Source organism: Mustela nivalis, assembly GCF_964662115.1.
Source record: "Mustela nivalis genome assembly, chromosome: 6".
Lineage (NCBI taxonomy): Eukaryota > Metazoa > Chordata > Mammalia > Carnivora > Mustelidae > Mustela > Mustela nivalis.
In genome coordinates this window covers 155,957,031-155,975,169 of record NC_139025.1, presented here as the reverse complement: position 1 = coordinate 155,975,169, position 18,139 = coordinate 155,957,031, and positions in this window count along the sequence as shown.

Here is an 18,139-nt window from a genome sequence, read left to right as displayed (position 1 = left end):
AAGAGCTTGCGGATAAACGGGGACAGCTGAATGAGGAGACACGGTGTGCAGTGAAAACGGGTTAGCCTTCTGTGAATCCACTGCCCAGCAGTGGTAATTTCCCAGATGCTCCCTTCCGTGAAACCCCAAATTACAAAGGTTGGCTGGCCCCTTCCCCCAGAACGCCTGCCCGCGGAAGCCCGCAGAGCCTGGGCCGGGGCTCCCCTGGCCACCTGGGGCCCGCCTCCCGCCCCTGCCACCTCCCCACCCCGCCCGCAGCTCGGTTCAGCAGGGCGCATAAACACTCCCGTTAACCCCTGGATTCAATAAAGGACATTAAATTTAGCTTTGCGTGGCTCTCGTTTTGTTTTTTTAAACAAAAATGAGGAGGAAATTGGGACTTGAAAGGGCAGGGATTTTTATTATTTATTTTTTTTATTTTCATGAGCGTGTGGGCCCCGCCCCCACTCTCTGCATCACTGGAGACGCTGGCAGGGTGCGGGGCTGGAGACGGGGGAGCAGAGCCGGGGGCTGGGGGTGACGGAGCCAGAGGGGAGGGCGCGCGGTTCAGAGACCCGTCCCTGTCTCCCGCCGCGCCCCCCACCGCACCCCAGCAGCCAGCACGCCTGGCCAGAGCAGGAGTCCAACGGGGGGGGGGAGGGTCCTTGCGCCTGCCCTCGCCGCCAGGCTCCCGAGCCCACCAGGCTCCTGCACGCGCCGCTGGGGTCCGCCTGGCTGTCGCGCGCACTGCCCTCTGGAGCCCGCCCCACCTCCCCCTCCCTCCCGTGGACTCCTCTGCCTGCTCACCACCGGGCCCACAGCCAACCCGCACCGCCCGCCGGGCCCACCCCACCCCCATCCCAGCCAGCGGCCTGGGCACCAACCCATCCCGGCCCTGCCTCCCGCGCACTGCAGCCGGAGCTCTTGACCCCGACCCCTGACCCCTGACTCTGGCCCCTCTCCGTCCCTGTCCCACCTGGACCGCCATCCTGGCTCTCCCACCCCCCAGCTTCTCTCTCCACCCCCGCCCCTCTGCTTTCACCTCCTGGAAAGCCTTCCGCTGCCCCCACCTACTACTACAGACAAACCCATTCCCTGGACCCCAGACCCCCACTCGCCGGCTCTTCCTCGGGACTCTGGTCCCCGCTGCTCTGCTCGGCTTCCTCTTCCCTGGGGACCCCTGCAGCCATCTCCACTGTCCTAGGCAGGGAGGTAGGATGCAACCGCCCACAACTAGTAGGGGTTTAGGCTGGCCCCAGGCCCCTGCTGCAGCCACAGGGTCTCAGCCCGCACAGCGAGGGGAGGAGGACACACAGCTCTCTGTCCACTTCCTAGTCCAGCACCTGCCCAGGCAGGTGGGCAGGGCATCGGGATTGCCTGCCCCCCCTCCCCGGCTGGAGGCACCTCTGTCCTGCTTGCACATAAAGGGCCAGTGGGCAGAGCACATGCCTGTGATCTAGTCCCGTCCACCCTCCCAGTCAGGGCCCCAGGCCTGGGGGGGGGGGGCGTGGGGGAGCAGGTCTGCACGGTCTCCTGATGGCACCAGAGACATCTGTCGCCCCCAGAGCTCCCTGAAGTGCCCCCAGGGAGGCTCTGAGCTGTCTGACCGGGGCCCGCTGTGAAATCCCATCACCCCTTTCAGCTAATTGGCTTCAAAGCAACGAAGTAATTAGGAAGGGGGGCCCCAGCCTGGGTCCCCAGCACGCGAGGCCGACGTCCCCATCTCGTTCCCCACTGGGAGCTCGTCTCTCTCTAAATGCCGCCCTGCCTCCCGCGGCCTCCGCTGCCTTGCTGCGGCAGAAGGACGAACAGACAACTGCAGCGGGAGCACGTTTCCAGATGTTCACGCCTGTTTTTGTCTCCCCGACTTCCCCCATCCGGGCGGGTGCCAGCTTTGGGCCTGCCGCCTGGGGTCTGGAGAAGGGTGTGGCAGAGTGGGGAGCCCCCAGGCCTCTTCTGTGCCACTTGCCGCCACCAGAGAGGGAACAGCCCCGGGGTATGTCCAGGCCCACGCCAGCCTGGCTCAGACACAAACAACGGACAAAGAAGAGTCTCAGTGGTGACCCGGTGGAAGGGTAAGCACAAGGCATCCCCCACGCCCAAGCCCCGACTTGGCCACACAGCAGGGGCGTAGCCAACTGCACGGGAAAGGCGCAGGGGGGCGGCAGGAAGTCAAAGGTGGCATTTCAGACGATAAAGTCCAGGGGTCCCTCTGGTGCACGTGGGATCGGGGCTGGGCCAGCACCCCAGGACAGGGTTGTGTGTTAAGCACATTGCCCCATTCTCTGAGAGCGCCAGCAGCCCCCGTGGCAGGCAGGTCAGAAGCCACAGCGAGGCCACAGTGAGGCCACAGCGAGGCGATGGGGAGGAAGGAGAAGCAGGCACGGGCAGGCTCAGGCTGGGCCTGGCCAACACCCCATGCTGTGGACCTCCCTCCCTCCTCTGAGGGCTGGACCAACCGGCCCCCAGGAAGCCTGCCCTGGCCAAGGGCCAGAGCTCGATGAGGGGACACACAGCCCCAGATGCTCCCTCGGTGCTGCAGCGTTTCTGGAACCTTCCCGACGGAGGAATTCTTTGTGCCGAGTGCTTCCACCCCACTGAGCCCACCGTCCTTCCCCGCTGGAACACGGCAACCGTCTCGCGGGCTCGGACGATCAGGCCCACTCTCCAGTGGGTGCAAGGCAGACGCAAGGCAGACGGGAGAAGGTGCAGGAGCCCGGCCCCGAGGGGCCCGAGGGAGAGTGAGGGGCCGGCGAGGGGCTTGAGGAGAGCCTCTGTCCTTGGCAGACGGGCTGGGACCTGATCTCAAACACCACCCTCTGCGGGGCCACCCGGGCAGGAGACCCCAGCGGTCAGGGAACAGAGCCGCAGCCACAGAAGTGATCTCAGAGCCTCCCAATGCACGGACAATGTGGGCACAGCCACCCGCAGACTGGGGACCCCGAGATTCAGCGAATGGAGCAGGGACAAATCCCAATGAAGACGTCCGTCCCTGAGTGACTCAGACGCAGCCAGCCCCACACATGACTTAAGAACAGATGTAAATCTCCAAAAGCCCCAAAACGGGACCTAAATCGTCAGTGGTTTCTGTAGGCTGCAGAGGAAGGGCTTGCGCAGCACAGGACAAATGTCCCCAGGCCTCCCCCAGACACTTGTCCCCACACTGCCTCCCTCCGGTCCTGGCCGCATCCATTACGTTTTCTCTTGCTCCCTCCATGCCCTGAAGTGGAACTCGGTCTTTCTGTGCCCGCCCCTCCCCCGGAAACCCCCCCCCTCCACCGCACTGGGCTTCTCCACCTCTCCACAGGTCTGCTCGGCCTCCCTCAGCTTCTCCAAGTCTGTCTCTCAAACCTTCTCCCTTCCACACACTGTCGTTCCCAGGAGGACCCTCCCTTTAGAGAAGGGTGGACGGAGGGGACAAGAGATGTGACGCTGCTTCCACAGCGGCACGGAGCCCCTCCCAGCCCAACGGCACAGATCCAGGACCAGCTCCCGTGAGGAGCTTGGGAACAAGCAAGCCCGGCCAGGGAACCTTCGACGAGGCCCTTGGCAGCCCCCCTTCAGCCCTCCCGTGCGCTGACCCCTGAGCCTCCCCGTTCCCCCACAGGCCTCCTGCCCAGGCTGTCACTGCTGGAGGTCCCTGGACGCTCACCCCAGAGCAGGCCTTACAACAGGCCCAGCCGGGTTTGGGACCAGCCGGGAAGCTAACGTGGATGGGGCGGGCTCTGGGGTGAGCATGGGCCAGCATTGGGGTCTGGAGCCCTCAGAAGTGACCCCTCCCCACCCCAGCTTCCTCCTGGTGTCTACCCTCTGGCGTTGGCCCCAGATCACCCCTGCATGGGCTGGGAACCTGCGGAGCATGAGTGGAGCCCCACGCCTGTGCCCCAGGGATGGAGACGATGGGGCCCCAACAGCGTCAAGAAGTCTCAAGGTCACAGAGCTTCTGAAAGAAGGGCCTGGACCCAGGTCTCAGGATGGCCAGGCCTGTGGTTCCCCCGGAGCCAAAGGGATGACGTGATGTCCATGCTATGGACACGGGTGGCGGGCCGGTGTGTTGCAGTGAAGGGAACTGAAAATGCTATCACTTGTTTGCCTTTTAAGAGAAGCCCAGGGTCCCTGACTTATGGCAACTATGCGGAGACGGGCTCATGATGCCAGTATCTCAGGGCAGACGGCGGCCACAGGACCCCACAGACATACTCAGTGCCCCAAGTTGCACAGTGCACGGGGGCTACAATGGTGCCTTTCCTGTCACATGTACTTCGCTCCAATTAACGAGGATTCTGCTCAGCTGCAGTAAACAGAACCTGGGAGAAAGACAGGCCGGAGTCTGTTCAGCATCTTCCCTTCACCCACGGAGGCCGGGGAAGGGGGCGGCTACTGCAGAAGGACAGACAGAGCGTGTCTCCACGGACACCACGTGGGGACCGCCGGCTCCGTGTGTGGACAACGAACCCTTCCTCACAGCTCCGGGGCGCAGGCCACCTCGCCCTCACCCTCCCCCTCCCCGCTCTCCCCTGCACATCCCAGCCACCACCCCCCACCACGCCACAGGCTGTCCCCCCGCCTCCCGGCTTCCTCCTCTGCCCTCAGCAGCCCCACGTGGAGAGACACCAGGCGAGAACGGCCTGCCCTACGCCCATTCACCCTCCGCAGAGCTTTCCCAGCCCTTTCCCGCAGGTTTACAGGCTCATTTCAGTCTCTGTGGGGGGCTGAAGAGGGGCTCTAGGGGGGCAGAGACCTCCAGTTACTCCAAGCCCATAACCTCAGGGATGTTCCGGAAGTACCCCAGAGAGAGGATCCCGTCCGGGAAAGGGGGGGACACGGGGTGGCAGCTCAATCCTTCCGCCCTGACCACCGGCTCTGCAGACGTGGGCCCTGACACAGTGCGCAGGGCAACAGGGGGGCAGGGGGAGGGAGTGTCCACATCACCCCAAAAGCCGCTCCTGGCTTCGCCAAGTCCTGGCCTCAAAGGCATTGAACCCCCAGGGGCGTCTCTCCCTGAGACTCAGAGACATGCTCTGGTACAGAGAGTGGAGAAAGCAGGCCACGGCTCCCACACGGGGGTGCCTGGCCCCCCAAGGCCCCTAAGCCTGAGCCCCGGGTGTGGCAGGTTTCTGGGGGTGCTGAGCCGCAGACCCCCCACTTCCCTGCAGCCCAGGGACCCCGCCACCAACATGCAGCTCAGGGGACTGGATGAGGTCCCCAAAACTGCGGTCACAGACACTGCAAACCCGATGGCTGGAAACCACAGAAATGTGCTCACATCCCAGAGGCCGAAGGCTAACATCGCAGTGTCAGCACGGCTACGTTCCCTGCAGCTAGACCGCGGGAAAAACCTCTGCCCCTGGTTCCCGACACAGGGCTTCCGAAACCTTTGTCACTTTCTGGGTGACAGGAGTGTCCCTTGTTCTAATGAGGTGACCCCGGGTGGGCTCCTGGAAGGGGGCTGATGATGAGAAAGACCCGGCAGCCACGACCCCCTCCCCATCCTCCTGAGAAGGGAGAGAGCCTGGAATGGAGTTACTCGTTGATCGTGCCGACGTGGGAAAGCCGCCATCAAAGTCCCTCATGTATGAGGTTTGGGGAGCTTTCGGGTCGGTGAACACATCCGCGTGCTGGGAGGGGGACGCGCCCCACGTCCACGGGGACAGAAGCTCCTGCCTGCGCTCAGGACCCTCCCAGAGCTGGCTCTGTCCCCCTTCATGGGGCTGTTCACCCGCATCCTGTGTCCTGTCCTTTAATGAACAGGTTCAAGCATGTCCCTGAGCTCTGTGAGCCGCCTGGCAGGTGCGAGGGGAGGACGTGGGGCTGAGCTGCTCTGACCCGTGGCCATGCGGTCTGGAGGACAGAGGCCCCGGCCCGCAGGTGCAGTGCCGTCTCCGGGGCTGGGGGGAGGGGTCAGAGGTGAGGGACCCAGCAGGACACCCAGCGTGAGCCGCAGAGCCGTGCTAGGGAGGAACCCCCACACCTGGTGACCAGACACAAGTGTTCTGCCTGAGAGTTCCGGAGACACGTGGGACAGAGCGCTCCCCAGCTCCCCCCACGCCGTGCACTGCAAAGGCCTGCCAGTCCAGGCCCAGCCAGCTCAAGCCAGGGCCAAATTCTAAGCTGGGGTCAGAGAAAAGCCACCATCCTACTCCTCTCCAGAGTGTGGGAAGCACGGGCCCTCTCTGACCCTCTGGGAGCTGGGCTCCCCGGTTAGGGACTCTTTTTCATGAAAAGAAAAAGGCTCTGAGGCTCGCAGCCACTGAAACTTAAGACAAGGCCAACATCACAGTCGGGGCGCCCTGTCCTCCCCCCGACAGCCTTCCCCCGAGCTGCCCCTAGAGAACACGTGTGACCTTTGCACGCCCTACCCGCCTGGACCCCAATCCCACCTCCCCAGAGCGACCCCTCCATGCACGACCGCCCCCACCTGTCCTAGGGCCTGCCTGCCGCTCACGGGCTCCTTTTGGACCCCCCCACTCCCGGCTGAAACCCCTCTCCCTTCCACCCCTTAAAACACTCATTTTGCTGACATCACGTTGCAGTGAAATTCTGGCTTCTGTGTCTCCCCAGCCCCCCCTGTCTGCCTTCCGGTTTCCCTAAGTGTACCTCCACGTCTGCGTCTCTCCTGGCCTCCCTCTCTGACCCCATCCCTGGCTGTCAGGGTCCTCCGAGCCCCACACCGTGCCCTGCCCTCCCAGCCAGAGTCCCCCCTTCCAGGCCCTTGGCTTGGCCCTTCCCAGCCTTGTTTCTGGGAAGCCAGATTGAATTAGCGGCTGGACCCATCTGGCCGGCCCTCGGCCTAATACCATCTGGCAGCTCATGCCTCAATGCCAACCCCAGCCCCGTGGCCTCACGGCCAGAAATCCAATTTGCCACCGCTTAATTGAGCCCTGGACTCCCGGAGGCACTGGCCCTCGGGCCCTCCCGCCCGGCCAGCAGCAGATTTCCCGGTGATTAGAAGGAGGGAAAAAATGGCAGGAGCCGAGTTAATTTCAATTACCCTCGATTTCTCCCTGGAGCAGCCCGCGCCCCCGCTAAGTGCATCTCGGTGTCAGCCGCGGGGGACACTGAGAAGTATCCAGTATTCTGAGCGCTCGGGGTGCCCCAGACGCCCTGCACCGGCTGCTCCCTCTGCTGGGAGAGCAGACTGCGCCCCCCCCCATGTTGGTCCTCAGGCTTAGGCCTCTTTAGAGCCAGAGAGGGAGCTCTGAGACGCCCCCTCCCCCGCCCCCACAGCCCCAGCCCCGCCTGCCACTGCTGGAACCGAAGACGGGGCTCCAGGGAGACTTTATGACTGATGAGAATCACAACCCTGTCTTCCCGGGAGCTCCCCTGGGGCTGCCACCTTCGCCGAGATCTCCTGGAGAGGGACCAGCTTTGCTGGGGGTGGTCACCTGTCCTCTGCCTAGATACACCTCGGTCCACAGTTGCACTCTGTTGGTCCTTAGGGATGATGAGGCCCGACCCTGAGACCCAGAGACTGGAGGCCACATGCCCAAGGTCACACAGCAAGTCTGTGTGGTTCCAGTCCTCCTCTCCATCAGCCTGGGGAAGCAGATACTGGGGTGGGTTCCTGCCCACAGAGCCTGCTCCCTCGAACACCTCTGGAAGGGGTGGGTCCTCCACCCTGGGGACGGGGAGGCAGTCTGGGGGAAACGGGGCTCAGTCAGCATCTGGTCCAAGGCCGGGAACAGGAAGTAGAACCTGAAAATGACATCAGGCCACCTGACTCCTTCCCCTGTGAGCACTGGCAGAAGGCTGAGGAAGGTCAGGACCCCGACCTGCGTTTGAACCCGCCCCAGGCCCAGCTGCATCAGGCCGCCCCTCATGGAACAAAGGGAGCTTCGGAGCAGATCTTCCAGCACAGGTGGGCCTGGCTGGAATGACGGCCCCCACCCCCAGGGGTCCCCTGACTGCCGACTTGGGGAGACCCCAGGGCAGCCATCCCGCTGACCCCCACGAAGGCCGTGAGGCCCGGAAGAACCAGGAAGGATCTCATGGGTGCCATCTGAAGCCGCCCACGCCAGAAAAGCAGACGGTGGAGCCGTGGGGCTCGAAGGGGGCGGGGGCGGGGGCAGGGAGATGTCAGTCGAAGGGGACAGACCTCCCGCAGGAGATTAAAACATTCTGCGCATCTAGCGTGCAGCTGATACCACCGCACCAGGTAGGAAGCAATGCTAACGCGGAGATCCGAGATGCTCTCCCACAAGAAACAACGTGGTAGCTACGCGACACGGCGGAGACAGTGGCCAACGCTGAAGTGATCACCCATTTGTAACCTACAGACGCATCAGGGCGCCTAGGGGGCTTATTTGCTGGACATCTGCCTCGGCTCAGGTCATGGTCCTGGGGTCCAGGGACCCCCGATCCCCTGCATCAGGCTCCTTGCTCAGCAGGGAGCCTGCTTCTCCCTCTGCTTGTGCTCTCTCTCTCTGACAAATAAATACATAAAATATTTTTTTAAATCTGCAAATGCATCAAGTCAGCACACTGTAAATTCACACAGTATCACGCACGAGTCACACCTCAGTGTGGCTGTGAGAAAACGATCAGTGCCGCAGAGGCTGGGTTTCTAAGGGTTTACCTACTGACTGATCATATCAGATATTAAAACAGGTTATTTTAAGGTATTTATTTCAAGATAACAATAAACCACTACATGTTAACATGTCTTATGGAAGCACGTTTTCCAAAGCAAAAAGAGCATAGAGGAAAGAGCTGTGTTTCCCGCCCGGCAACCCTCACCTCCTGTCGGGCTTGCACTGCAGAAGCCCAGACGCCCGACCCCGGGTCTGCGTTCCATCCGTCCTAAGGCGGAGCTTTGGCTGAAGCAGATGAAGAAAAGTCAGTCTCAGGGTTTTAGTAAGAAACGGGAGAGACGTTTTCATAATCTTTTCAGATAGTCACGCGTATTCTTCTCAAGTACTACCTAAAAATCAACGAGTGGGACTCTTTAAAGGCCAGCTGCCACATGAAACCTGAAACCACATGAAAATCTGGTACTCTGACATCAAGATCCGCCAATCTAACTTTGGATGAATCCTTAATCCACGCATCATTTGGGACGTCACGCACTGGTCCTTCGGAAAATGCCAGTTTCCTGAGTTCTACAGATCTTCCAAATGATGACACATTTTGTTATACAATATGCAAAAAATAATCACTTTATTAATACTATCACAGAGCTCATCAGACAGTTTTGAAAAGATCTCAGCTTGTGGCAGCGGATACAAGTTTTCCCAAATTCTCAATCTTCGCTTGAAGATTTTATCGTTGCCAACAAGGACTGTCCACTGTTTTCCTAGAAAACAGCAGGGGCCATGGCACACAGAGACACAGGGGCGGTTTGCCCAGCCCGTGGCAGACCCATGCCTCCCACAGCCCCCACGCTGTTCCACACGCGCCCTGCTCTGTGTTCAGGGTGTTTCCTTTTAAACACGTCCACACAAACGAGCTCTCGGGGTCTCTCTACAAGGCACTGGGTAATTCTGGGGGTCACAGAGGAGGACAGGGACGGTCACAGGGAGATCACAGAGTCCGCTCTGCAGGCATCTGGAGTCTTGGGGACAAAGGCCAGTGAGGGGAGGGTGGTCCGAGGGCACCTGCTCGCAGGTCTTCCTTGGCCAAGAGCGGGAAAGCGGGGGAGCCAAGAGGAAGCAGGACCCACCAGCTGCTGGGGATGGGCGAGGTTGCCTCCGTGGCGAATGGCACAGGATGCGGGTCTAGATGCCTATCCGCCGGGAAGGGGTGAACATGGGCCATGCAGAAAGGAACACATTTGGTTTAAGCGTGCTCTGCCCTGTCCGTCTGCAGGGCCTATCTGGGGGGAGCAGGCTGTGGGCCCAGGAAACGGCGACACCGTGCACAGATAGTCTAGGCCAGGCGCTGGGGGACTTCTCTGAACCACGGCTCAGAACCTCCCTCCAGAGTCGTTCACGTGGCCATTAACAAAGGAGAAGACCGTGCATGCTGTGCTAAGTGTCCAGCGACTACAAGGACCGAGGAGGGACCTAACTCAGCCTGGTGGGTGCCACGGGCTTTCTGGAAGAGGCAACCCGAGGGGCCGGGGACAGTAGAGGAGGACATAGCAGTCCCTCCGCATGGAGCAAGCACAAGAGGGCATAGGAGCGTCCCTCCCCCGCAGATGAACTTCAACCCCCTGGGGATACACAGCCCGGAAGGCAGATGCGCCAGCTGGGCTCCCCGAGAAGCTGCTGGAGACACAGGCGGAGCCCAGCTCACAGCAGGCCTTGAAGGTCATGCTCAGGAGCGCGGATGGGACCCCGCTGGCTCTGAAGGTCGGCTGAGGAGTTCAAGCAGGGAAGCACCTCATTCAGATCCCTTTCGGAAGGTCGCTCTGGCTGTGGCGGCATGTCCTGGGGGCGGGGGGCTAGAGGGCAGAGCAGCGCGGCTGAGAGAGGGCAGCAGCTGGGGAGGACGGCGGGGAGAACCCCCCCGGGGGGGAAGACTGTGTCCTCATGGAGTGGCCTGGGGACCGGGTACTCAGGAGACCCAAGCTCCCATCCCATGACAACGGGACAGGCGGTGAGTAAGGTCCCAGGACCAGCAGAGCCCAGTTCAAGACAGGAAGTCAGCCTTACACTCTCTGCCTCGGAAGCGAGGCATCACTGCCACAAGGAGGCTGAGAAAGGACCGGAGCCGACACAGGATCTCAGCATGCTTCTGGAAGGAGGAAGGGAGGAGGGGGCCTTTGGGACGGATTCCAGGGAGCAGAACCTCGGAGACCGGCATGGCAGAGGGCAAAGTGAGAAGCCGGCCGGGTCTGGCGGAGCCCACGGTGCTCCCAGCGTGGGGCTAATGCCCTTTCCCCAGTGCATGATCACACCAGGCCCTCAGCCCAGGAAGACACCCAGAGCTTCCTCTCCACGGGCAACTGAATCAGCCGCCTGCTGGGAGAGGATATTGGCGCTCTTGACCGAGGCCCCCGTGCTCTAGCATTTTGGACGCCCATCTGTTCACTGCATACCGCCCGCACACAGTGCACCCCAGGTCTGCCGGTGCCAACACACGCACTTGCCGAGAGCTCCCAACGGGGAGCCGCAAGTAACAGCGGTCCTCAGAGAGCACACAGAGAACAAAAGGTCACCTGAACAGGGCGCCTGGGGGCTCAGTGGGGGAAGCCTCTGGCTTCAGCTCAGGTCATCATCTTAGGGTCCTGGGATCGAGTCCCACGTCGGGCTCTCAGCTCAGCAGGGAGCCTGCTTCTCCCTGCCCCCACTGCCTGCCCCTCTGCCTGCTTGTGATCTCTGTCTGTCAAATAAATAAACAAAATCTTTTTTAAAAAGATTTTTAAAAAACAGATCACCTGAAAAAGGCAGGCAGGCATATCTTGGAGTCACTGCAGGTCCAGGTCCAGACGACTGCCAAGAGCCCAACTACCACAGTAAGTGAAAAAAAAAAAAAAAAAGAAAGAAAGAAACTCAGTATCCTCAGGAGAGCTCTGGGAGAAATGGTATCTTAGCAAAAACAGGAGGTTAAGAAAAGAGGGAGCAGCTAGAGAAAGAAACGACTGTTTAACAAATGTTTACATGATAGGTCATTTACCATTTTAACTTTTTCTAAGCGCACAGTCCAGCGGTGTTAATACTACCACCCTGCTGTACAGCCACCACCACCGGCCACCGCCAGAACTCATCTCACCTGGGGAAGGGCAGGTCTGCACCCACGGGACACCAGCCCCCCCACCCAGCCCCAGGCGCCACCCGCTGCTTTCTGTCTGTAGGGGTTCCACAACAACAGGGACCTCCTACAAGGAGAGTCGTGCAGTGTGTGTCCTGTTGTGACAGCTTATTTCTCTAGCACGATGTCCTCAAGGCTTGTCCTTGTTGAAACAGGTGTCAGAATGTCCTTTTCTTTTTTTTAAAGTTTTTATCTGACAGACAAGGATCTCAAGTAGGCAGAGAGGCAGGCAGAGACAGAGGAAGGGAAGCAGGCTCCCTGCTGATGTGGGGCTGGATCCCAGGACCCTGGCATCATGACCTGGGGTGAAGGCAGAGGCTTAACCCACTGAGCCACCCAGGCACCCCAGAATGGCCGTTTTTAATGCTGAAAAATATTCCATTGTGTGTGTGTGCCACATCTGTTGATGAGCACTTGAGTTCTCTCTCCCTTTTGGCAAATGTGAATAATGCTGCTAGGAACACGGGGTATGCAAATACAAAAGAAATAATTTTTGAAATTAAAAAATATACTTGCCACCATAAAACTTCAAATAGATGATTTGGAAAATAAAGCTGGTGAGATTTCCAGAATGTGGAACGCAACATCCAAAAGAAAAATAAACAAGAGGAAAGGTAATACTGAGAGGAGTAACTCAGGAAGTTCAACATCCAATCAGCTGATGTCCCGGAAAGAGAGCAGAGAATCCAGGAACTGATAAAAGCAACATTCCCAGAGCCACGGTTGGCCACGCTGAGGCCCTACATACATCACGCATCACATGGATCCTGGCATTAATACGGGCACAGTCCTGCCCCATCCTTAAAAACCTGGGGGAAAGAGAGAGAGAGAAGCAAGCAGTTGCATAAACTCATGTACAGTTGAACTCCGGAATACACACCCCAAAGGAGGCCATGGAAACTGAGGCCAGGGCAGGGCTTCTGAGACGGGGACACCTGAGCTCAGGGAAGCGGGCAGGAGGGATGGAGGGCTGTCAGGGGCAAAGCCAGGGGGAGCGCATAGAGTCTGAGGATCTACAAGGCCGCGTTCTGGCCTGGACACTACAGGACCTCTTCTTCATAAAGCCATTACTCTCAGGAGCAGACACATACCTGGCTTCTCTAACACAGAGAAAACAGAGACTTCGACAAAATAACAAGATGGACGATTTCATCCCAAATGAAAGAACAAGATCAAGTCATGGCGAGAGATCTAAGAGAAACAGAAGTAATACGCCTAGTGTCGAATATTTTTTTAAAGATTTTATTTATTTGAGAAAGAGAGAGCACAGAGAAGAGTAAGAGGGAGAAGCAGGCTCCCCACTGAGCAGGGACTGGACGCGGGGCTCGATCCCAGCACCCTGCGATCACGACCTGAGCAGAAGGCAGACACTTAACCGACTGAGCCCCCCAGATGCCCCACTGAAGCAGAATTTAAAGCAGAAATCATAAGGATATTCACTGGGCTCGAGAAAAGAAGAGAACACACTGGGGCAGCTGAGTGGCTCAGATGGCTGGGTGCCTGCCTTCAGCTCAGGTCATGATCCTGAGGTCCTGGGATCCAGCCCCACATCAGGCTCCCTGCCCAGTGGTGTGTCTTTCTCCCTTTGCCTCTACCTGTCTCTGCTTCTCATGAGTAAATAAATATAACATTTTTTTAAAAGAATAGATGACATTGGTGAGACCCTTACCACAGAGATGAAAGAGTTAAGAAACAATCACTCAATAATGAAAAATGCAGTAAATGAGATTTGAAACAGACTGGATGCAATGAACTCAAAGAAGGAAGAATCAGAGGAAAAAAACAGTGATATAGATGATACTGAGTGGAAAATAATGGAAATAATGGAAAATAATGAAGTTGAGCAAAAGAGAGAAAGAAGAATTATGGGCCACACGAACAGACACAGGGCACTCTGTGACTGTGTCAAAATCACAGGGGTCTCAGAAGAAGAAGAAGAGAAAAGGGGGCAGGAAAATTATTTGAGGAAATTATAGCCAAAAACTTCCCTAATCTGGGGGAAAGAAACACATATCCAGATCCAGGAGGCACAGAGAACTCCCACTAAAATCAACAAAAACAGGCCAACACCAAGACATATTGTAATTAAATCTGCCAAATATATTAATAAAGAAGAGATCCTAAGAGCAGCAAGACAACAGTCCCTAACTTTCAAGAGAAGACCCATCAAACCAGTGGCAGATCCCCCCACAGACACTTGGCAGACCAGAAAGCAGGGGCACGACACAGTCCATGTGCTGAAAGGGACAAACTGCAGCAAGATGCTATCCTGTAAGGCTGTCACTCAGACTAGAAGAAGAGATAAAGAGCTTTCCAGACAAGCAAAAATGAAGGAGTTCATGACCACCAAACCAGTTGTGCAAGACATATTACAGAGGACTCTCTGAGTGGAAAGGAGAGACCAAAACTGACAAAAACTAGCAAGGACAGCAAATCTCCAGAAACAACGACAAAATAAGTAACAAAACAACACAACATTCCTATCTTTCTGAATCATCACTCTCAATGTATGTGGACTAAATGCTCCAATCCAAAGACACAGGGTATCGGGATGAATTTAAAAAATACAGGACCCATCCATATGCTGTCTACAAGAGACCCATTTTAGACCTAAAGACATCTGCAGATTTAAAGTCGGGGCATGGAGAAACACTGGGCATCAAAAGAAAGCTGGAGTAGCCATACTTGTATCAGACAAACCAGATGACGAAAACGGGCACTATATCATAATAAAGCAGACTTTCCAACAAGAAGACCTAACAACTGTAAACACTTATATCCCTAACTCGACAGCACCAAAATACAGAAATCAATTAATAACAAACACAGAAACTCACTGATAACGATACAGTAATAACGGGGGACTTGAACACCCAACTTAGAGCAATGACCAGATCATGTAAACGGAAGATCAATAAGGAAACAAGGGCCTTGAATGACACATTGGACCAGAGGGACCTCACAGATAGGCTCAGAGCATCCCATCTTAAAGCAACGGAATATGCATTTTTCTCGAGTGCACATGGAAACTTCTCCAGAACAGATCCCACAGTGGGTCACAGATCAGGATTCAACAAGTACAAAAAGACTGATGTCATTTCATGCATATTCTCAGACCACAACACCATGAAACTCAAAGTCAACCACAAGAAAAACTGGGAAGGACCCCAAATACATAGACGTCAAAGAATATCCTACTAAAGAATGAATTGGTGGGGCGCCTGGGTGGCTCAGTGGGTTAAGCCGCTGCCTTCGGCTCAGGTCATGATCTCCGGGTCCTGGGATCGAGCCCCGCATCGGGCTCTCTGCTCAGCAGGGAGCCTGCTTCCTCCTCTCTCTCTGCCTGCCTCTCTGCCTGCTTGTCATCTCTCTCTGTCAAATAAATAAATAAATAAATCTTTAAAAAAAAAAAAAATAAAGAATGAATTGGTTAACCAAGACATTGAAGATGAAATTTTAAAAATACATGGAAACAAATGAAAATTGAAATGAAAGTACAACAGTCCAAAACCTTCGGGACGCAGCAAAGGCGGTCCTAAGAGGGAAGGACGTAGCAACACGAGCCTTGCTCAAAAAACAAGAAAAGTCTCAAATACACAACCTAACCTTACACCTCGAGGAGCTGGAAAAGGAGCAGCATATAAAGCCTGAAGCCAGCAGAGGAAGGGAAATAGTGAAGATTTCAGCAGAAATCAGTGATACGGAAACAAAGAACCCAGTGAAACAGATCAATGAAACCAGGAGGTGGCTCTTTGAAAAAATTATTAAATTTGATAAACCCCCAGCCAGACATACCGAAAAGAAAGAACCCAAATAAGAAAATCATAAATGAGAGAGGACAGATCACAACCAACACCACAGAAATGCAAACTGTGAAAGAAAATTATGAAAAAGTATATGCCAACAAACTGGGCAACTTGGAAGAAATGGACAAATTCCTAGAAACATATAAAACTGAAACAGAAAGAAATAGAAAACCTTAACACACCCACAACCAGCAAAGAAATTGAATCAGTAATCAAAAAATCTCCCAAAAACAGAAGGGCAGGCCAGATGGCTTCCCAGGGGAATTCTACAGACATTTAAATGAGAGTTACTACCTAATCTTTGCAAACTATACCAAAGAATAGAAATGGAAGGGAAATTCTCAAATGCATTTAATGAGAGCAGCATTGCCCTGAGACCAAAACCAAACAAAGACTCCACTAAAAAAGAGAATTACAGGCTAGGGTCTCTGATGAACATGGAAGAAAAATTCTCAGTAAGATGCCAGCAAATTGACCCCAACAGTGCATTAAAAGATCATTCACCTTTTTGACATCGACTACAGAAGCTTCCTTCTAGACACATCTCCTGAGGCAAGGGCAACAAAAGCAAAAACAAACTATCAGAACTTTATCAAAATAAAAAGTTTCTGTACAGCAAATGGAACAGTCAACAAAATCAAAAGACAACCAACGAAACGAGAGAAAATATTTTTGCAAATGACATAACATGAAAAAGGGCTAGCATCAAATTCTATAAAGAACTTATCAAACAATACCAAAGAACAAATAATCCAATCAAGAAATGGGCAGAAGAGATGAACAGACATTTCTTCAAAGAAGACATCCAGATTGCCAACAGACACATGAAAAAGTGCTCCACATCACTCGGCATCAGGGAAATACAAATCAAAACCACGATGAGATACCACCTCACACCAGTCAGAACGGGTAAAATCAACAAGTCAGGAAATGACAGATGCTGGCGAGGATGTGGAGAAAGGGGAACCCTCCTGCACTGTTGGTGGGAATGCAAGCTGGTGCAGCCACTCTGGAAAACAGCATGGAGGTTCCTCAAAAAGCTAACAATAGAGCCACCCTATGACCCAGCAATCGCAGTACTGGGTATTTACCCCAAAGGATACAAAAATAGTAATTCGAAGGGATACATGCACCCCAATGTTTGTAGCAGCAGTGTCCACAACAGCCAAACTGTGGAAAGAGCCCAGATGTCCGTCGACAGAAGAACGGATAATGAAGATGTGGTGTATATATACACAATGGAACACTACGCAGCCATCAGAAAGAATGAAATCTTGCCATTTGCGATGACGTGGATGGAGCGAGAGTATTACGCTGAGTGAAATTAGTCCAAGAGGGACAAATACCGTATGATTTCACTCATATGTGGAATTTAAGAAAGAAAAAAAATGAACATGGAGGTGGGGGAAGAGAGGAAAACCAAGAAATAGACTCTTAACTGTAGAGAACACACTGATGGTTACCAGGGGGAGGGAGGTGCGGAGGGGAGGGGAGACACAGGTGATCAGGAGTCAGGAGGGCACCTGTGATGAGTGCCCGGTGTTACGTAGATAGGTTCAATCACTAAGTTCTACCCTGAAACTAATATTACATGGAATTCAAATGGAAATTGAAATAAAAACAACAAAGAGAAAGGATTATAAATAGTTTCAGTGAGTTAAGTACAGTGGTACTCCCGATGCTTCTACTAGTAGGTTCTACTAGTAGGTTCACAACTACTTATATCTTAAAAGAAGAGGTTACTTGAAAAACATATGCGTGTGCACGTACGTGCCTGCGCAGGTATGACACATGGAGGAAGGCAGGCAGGAAGGGCAGGCAAGGAGGGAGGAAGGCCGGCCTGTGTGGCTGCAGCTACCCAGCGGCCTCACGGGGGTGTGGGGGTGAGTGGTGAGCAGACCTCATGGGCCCCGAGGGTCCAAGGGCAGCAGGAGGCCAGGTCCCAGAAAGAAAGCACGTCCCCAGGGAGACAGGAAATGCTTTCCAATCCTTCTGGACACCAGGACCACGAGAGAAAGAGCCTGCCCGCTGGCTCGGGTCCTGGTGGGGACACCCTGCTCCAAGGGAAAGAGCTAATTTGGCCCACGGTGCTGGGAGCGGCCCCCGAGGGAAGCACAGCCTGAGCCCTCACAGCCTGGGCACAGGCCGTGGGGACATCCGGGCAGGTGTGGCCCCATTCAGTCGGCTGTCGCGCCCCGCCCGAGGTACAACGGACCCCTGTGTTCATTCTGCACACGCAGCCATTCCTTTGGGGTCCGTTTCTAGAAAGGGGATCTCTGGTGCAGAGATGGGAAGTTTTTAGGATTCCCGCCCAACACAGCAGCTGTACATTTCTGGCCCCAGAGGCAGTGTGTCGGCGTCTGTGCCCACCGGCCGGCTGGCCGTCGCTCCCGCGGGTGCAGTTCAGCAAGCTGACCCCAGCGCTGGGGGCTGCACTCCCTCCTCCCACCGCTGTAACGGTCACGGCACTACTAACTGCCCCTGCATTTGCTCGGCCACGCCTGCTGGGGGACGTGTTTCCTTTGTCGGATACACACTGGCCTCGCCCGGTTACCCTTTGTTTAGTGACCTCACGCCGTTTTCCACGCTCGCAACCTTTCACTGTCACATTTTGCTGGTTTTTGCTCTCAATGTTAAGCTTAGGAACTTATAATTATAGAAGT